A 6,225-nucleotide genomic window follows, 5' to 3' on the forward strand; every position below is an offset into this window, starting at 1 on the left:
GCAACGGTCTTACTGTAAGTTGTCTTGGAAAATAAGCAGGACAGAGTCCTTCTAGGTCATTCCTAGAAGTTATCTGCCCTTGCTGTGGGAGGTTGGTCTATTTAGTAGACTTTTTATTTGGAAAAAAAAAGTCACATTTTTCTAAATCACCTTAAAGTTATTTTTTTCAGTCCGATCCATTATAGGTCAGAAGCAGTACAATTAGAGCAGAGAGTGACTATCTGAATTGTTTAAAACAATTCCAAACAGTGAAAGAAGCAGGCCCATAGGACTAGCTACTTTATCAGTGGCATTTTATTGACATGGTAATACAAATGTTATGACAGGAATTAAGTTCAGGTTAAGATCACAGACAAATGCTTACCAGGGATAAGGAAGGATCTAGGCACTTAATGAATGGCAGAGACTAACATGGGTGAGATAGAGTTTCTTTGGGTATTTTTACGTGTGGTGGAGGTCAGGTTTATGATTTTCCAGTCATATATTCTTTTGGATTATTTTTAAACATGAAATTGAAAATAAATATTGTAAGCATAGTTAACTTCAATAAATTAACGTGTGAAAATGGCAATCAGACAAGTAATAATATACACATTCAGAAAGGAAATTGCAGACACGTGTATAATCTACAGTAAGAAAATGACTGAAACAATTAAAAATCATTGAATTTTAAACAGTATTAAAAAACTAAAGGAGATTATTAAAATTAAATATAAAACTAAAATTTAATCATATAAATTTAATCAATAAATAATCTTTGCTTATTATCTGGATTAGAGTCCTATTTTATGGCTTTCTAGATTTCAGCCTATAAACCATTAGTTAGTTATGAATAATAGAGCTGAATGCATGTTACATTTTAATTTGTGTTTTTCTATAAAAGCTAAGTTTTACATACATTCTGAATGTCATCTGTTCTAAATGCTATAATGTCATACTTTTCAGGAATGTAATGTTCATTTTGTATGATCAGAAACAAATATTTTATTAAAGAAATATTCGATAGCCCAGTTTCCTGAAATTTGAGTTTATTTGTCATTTATCTTTGAAAACTGGTCTTTAAAAGCTGACTAGATTGGCCAATGAAACAACATGAAGTAATTGTTCCAATGGAAGATTTCACTAGTAGCTACATATTTACCATTTCCTTAGTGGGCTATACTTCCTGAAAGTTTAACTGAATTGTCTTTAAAACTCGTAGATTGACAGGAGATATTGGCCTCCTTGCATTTTATTTGAAAAACATCAGTTTTTAATCATGTAATTGAAGTCATAATTATTTATACATATTTTAATAATCCATTGTTTACTTAACTTTTTCCAACTGTGGCTTCCTCAATTGTAAAGTAGGGACAATACTAATTTTACCATAAAGAAGATTACATAATCTAATGAATGGAAAACATTTTATAAACTCTAAAATATAATATAAATATCAAGTATCAGCTTTACTAACATAGTTATTTCGATCTTTTTTTTTTTTTTTCCTTTTGTTCCAGCCGTCCATTTTTCTCTTAGGCACAAACTCCTTCCCAAAAACTGTCCTATTCACATGCCACAGATACACTGGCTTAGCTGAAAAGAAGTAACGATGTTGTGTTTAAGGAAATGCTGTTAAATGGAAATGATCAAATAGTTGTTTGTTTGTTTTTCATTGACCTGAAAGCCAAAAAAGGAGATAGAGAGCAGAAATTGTGCATGCATGCAACAATTATTAAGCATTTAAATTTTCTGTTTTACTTAATATTTTCAGTGGATTAGAGATTATTTCCATGACAACCAACCTTTTTTTCCCTTCAGCGCATTAAACCATATTTCTGTATTTATTTTGTCTTTTAAAGAAACACCTTTTTCCAGCTCAGAACTAGTAAAACATCAAACACAATACCTCATAATAAATTTTAAAAATTCAATTCACAGAAAAAAAATGAAAAAGAAATAGTAAGAGAGTCCCCATGAACAATACAAATGTTGAGTGAGACTGTGAGAAGGAAAATCCAGCAGCTGTTTATACTGGTTTTCAAAAGAGGGCATGAAAATCACCATTCTGATCCAGTTCAGTGAAGTTTTGTTGACTTATATCAATGGGACTCTGATTTCTGAGATGAGAGGAATAATTACCAACAGGATTTTTGTATGACATACCTTTAGAAATAAAAATCAAGATGTGCTTAAATTTATTCAGACAGACATCTCTTGACTTATTCATCTTTCCCAAAGAAAATATCCCTAATTGACCTAGTGGGGACCTCAAGCCCCAATCTAGTTCAAGCACATGTGTAAAGGGGACATACACAAAATGTGCATTGTTTCTGCATGAGTCTGTGGTAAATAAAAAATATGTATATATATTTTAAGAAAGCATTTGATTTAGAAAATCAAAATAAAACCTGATAGTTTCCTGACCTGGTTGATAAAAAATCCTTTTAATAAAATGGAGCTTTGTTTCATAACTAGTGCAATGCTTGCACATGATTAGGTGAACCCCAAAGGATTTTTCACCTAATCACATACCTGGTAAGAGAGGCTATTGCTTCCAGACATTTACCATCACAAGGAACAACAACAACAAAATCTCTACACATGATTCAAATGGAGGGCTGTGCTTGGTAATAGAATCAGTAAGTTGCTATAAACACTAGCAATCCTACGCTCTGACAGTTTGAAGCTTTTGTTAAAAATGCAGTCTCTGCTTTGATTGTGGTCATCCTGAAGTCCTCTCCCCACAAACGTCATGGTTTTACAGCTGCAGACAGACTCTGCCCATAGGACATATGAAAGGTCTTCTCTGCTCACAGATTTTACATTTGTTTCTCTCTCCTCAGGAAATGATTGGGCTTTAAAAATTACTTCTTCTGTGATGAAGGAAGGAAAAGGTCCCAGGTAGGCTCTCTCTGTATGACTGCATGTCATCTCGGAAACCAGCAACAGGGGAATTGCCCCACTGTGTGCACTGGACATTCCTTAAAGCTGTCAGAGGAGAGAGAGAGAGAGAGAGAGAGAGAGAGAGAGAGAGAGAGAGAGAGAGAGAGAGAGAGAGAGAGATACTGAGATTGATTAGGACAGATAGATTGACATACAAAAGGAACTTTAGAACTACTTTCCTGGATGCATGTGCTCTTATAACCACTTCCCAGATGCAGCAAAGTCATTCTTAGACACAACTGTCCCAGAAAGTTTCCAGGACAAGGCCTGAGTGAGTGAGCACAAGGGTATTTTATGCTGCAGCCATAGCTGTGAAATCTATCAGCTGCCTCTCAGAGACAGAACCTGGGGTTTGCTCTCCCCTAGTTACTGACTACAGTGTGGTTTTGGGGAAAAGACCCTCGACCTGTCTTTAGAGCCAATTAAAGACATGCCCAGAGAAGCAGTGGGACATTCTGAGGCTCAGTGTGTTTGTTTGTTTGTTTGTTTGTTTTGTCCAGCCATCTCTCATGTGTTTCTGCATCTCTCTTAATAGCTTCTTAAGCTCTTGTGTGGGCTTTTTAAGCTAATGCAAGTTGTCTCCCTGGCCTTTCAATAGAAACTACTGTATTTTCCGGCGTATAAGACGATTGGGCGTATAAGACGACCCCCAACTTTTCCAGTTAAAATATAGAGTTTGGGATATACCTGCCCTATAAGATGACACCTGGCGTATAAGACCACCCCCGACTTTTGAGAAGATTTTCCTGGGTTAAAAAGTCGTCTTATACGCCGGAAAATACAGTACTTCTGCCTCATATAAATTGATCTTCTTAGATGGTGAGGTCCAGGGGAGCAAGCTTGGCATTTAATTATCCAAAGACTTGGACAAGCACTGATCCTGTTTTTATTACTGGGGCCTTATCTTGGCTTTTCTACATTAAAAGCAAGCCCCATGGCTTATTTCTAATACCTTGGGTGACAGAGATAAAGAGAATGTATTATGCTGACTATGTCTACTATAAATGTGGCAAAAATACCTAAGTCATGCAGCGCTGCTGATTTGGCCTCCTTGAAGTTTTGAGTTAAGGAGGTAAGAAAGCTAACTCTCTTGCCTCCTTAACTGGTGCAAAATTGGCTTTCGGATGTACATACATGCAGACAGTCCTCCTTGGCCTCTGCTTCTAAGCATTGGGAATGTTGGCCTGGTTTCCGTTTTGTTTTATTTCCTGATAATTGTGCACTGCTTGAATATTTTTAATAGCATTTTGCCAGTTTTTCAATGCTGAAAAACATATTATGCCAGACAGAGTCTAGTGGCAGGAGAGGAAATGAAACAAAACAGACAAGGAAATCAAGAGAAAGAACCATTTGGGCAGGAATTTTATATACTTTCCTTCTTCTGTAATGTAGATCCTTTATCCAATGAATTTCCACCATCGTGTGCAAACAGAGAACACTGTAAGAGCAAGTGGGCAGCAGGTAGCATCCCCACTGGGCCAGAAACTCAGCACCTGAGGCAAGGGGGATTTTTTAAATGAAAGAACTTGAAAGTGATTTTAGCCCCGAGTGAGCTAAAATTTATTTAATGCTGGTAGTTTTTGCCTAGAAGCTCCAAATAATGCATTGTTAGATGGCTCTTTATTTTAATACTCGGCAGCAGTGGTTTTATTATGGAGAGAAAATTTGCCAGTGTTTGATTTTGATAGTGGATTATCTGGGGACAAAAGAATAAGCAAACTCTACCTAATTTAGAGCTTTTTGCACAATCAAATGACTTACCATTTTCACTTTTTCAGCTATGCCTCCACCATGCGAGTGCCCTGAACAACCATGGGCACAGCAGAGAAAAAAGATGTACTTCTCAGAGGGCTCTCCAGTTAGATCCACAGAATAACTGGGCCATTTTAAATCTCGGACATAGCTTTAAGGAGTGGAAGGTCAAGGGCGTTGTAATTTAACACTGTTTTTGGTATCATGTCAAAGTCTCTATCTAGGGCAGAGTAATTAGGGTTTTCAAGCTTTCAGAGGATGTGATATTCCTCTGAATTAATTCTTTCCCTTGTCAGTCAACAGTAATATTTTTCCAAGTATCTTCCCAGAAATACTACTTCTGAAGGATGTCCATTGCTGTTCTTAAGTGAGTGAGGCAGGAGCACAGAGGTCCCTGGTCAAATGAACTTAGGAAATGCCGAGATGAGCAAAGGTAAATAGATTTCTTTATTGCAGGAGCCTTTAATATGCTAGCGCATCCTGTGAAACTTCAAGACAGAAATACGAATAGAGCATTACCTAAGTAATGGCATTCAGGGAAAAGCATTTCTCAAGACCACCATTCCAAGAAATGTAATTTGGGGAAAACATATGGTGTTATAACTCAGTTATAATGACCGGTTTAGGCTATATCTAAGAAACAAAGTGAGCTGGGATCGGTAGTGGTGACTTTTGCTTTTATGAATAGTCTTTGGTTTTTGCTTACTCATAGATTATGGGTTGATAATGGAATTAGGTCATTGAAGACTGGATTAGAGGTGGGTGAATCTTGTATATTTATTAGTATAAACGTAGGCATATGGGTGGTGTTGTTGGCCATGGTAGGGGTGGTGATGGTGTTTTACTTCCAAACTAGAATGAAAACAAACAAACAAAAAAAATGAAATATTTTTTTAAATGCTTGGAATAAAAAGAAATAATGAAATATTTGTATATGTCTTTTGAGAGGCTGAGAAGTCACACAAATGATGAAATAGTTGTATTTAGACTTCTGTGGGACAAAGACTATGCATATTCCTATTTGTCCATCCTACAGAACTTGCCCTGGTCCCTTGTATTTGCTAGGTAATTGATAATGTTTTTAACTGAATTAAAATAACTCATCAGAAATTCACGCATCATAAATCATGTTATTGGAATGTCCTATTTTATCTACAAAGAAGAAAAATTAAAATCAACAATAAACGTTTCCCTAAGAATATTTTGAATTTAAAGCCTCTGAAATTAATATATTTTGAAGGGTTTTGTTTTTTAATTTGAAATTTACTAAACTTACTTTAATATTTATGACAAGGTTTTCTTTGTTTATATATGTTTTTGTATCATCAGAATAAAAATTATTTTTAAAAAATCTGGTTATTCTAAGCATACATACTATTACCTTATTTTTTCTTGTAAAGCCATGGTTGCACAGCTGAACATACAATGACTGACATGGTTGCCTTCAGTTCTGTTTTTCATTAATGCTTTGTCAAGGGCTCTCTCCAGATGGCTGTTAAGTTCATGGGCTGCTTGTGTTCTAGCCTCTCCATAACAGAACTGATGGAA

The sequence above is a fragment of the Eptesicus fuscus genome, chromosome 7 (genome assembly GCF_027574615.1).
Source record: "Eptesicus fuscus isolate TK198812 chromosome 7, DD_ASM_mEF_20220401, whole genome shotgun sequence".
Taxonomy (NCBI): domain Eukaryota; kingdom Metazoa; phylum Chordata; class Mammalia; order Chiroptera; family Vespertilionidae; genus Eptesicus; species Eptesicus fuscus.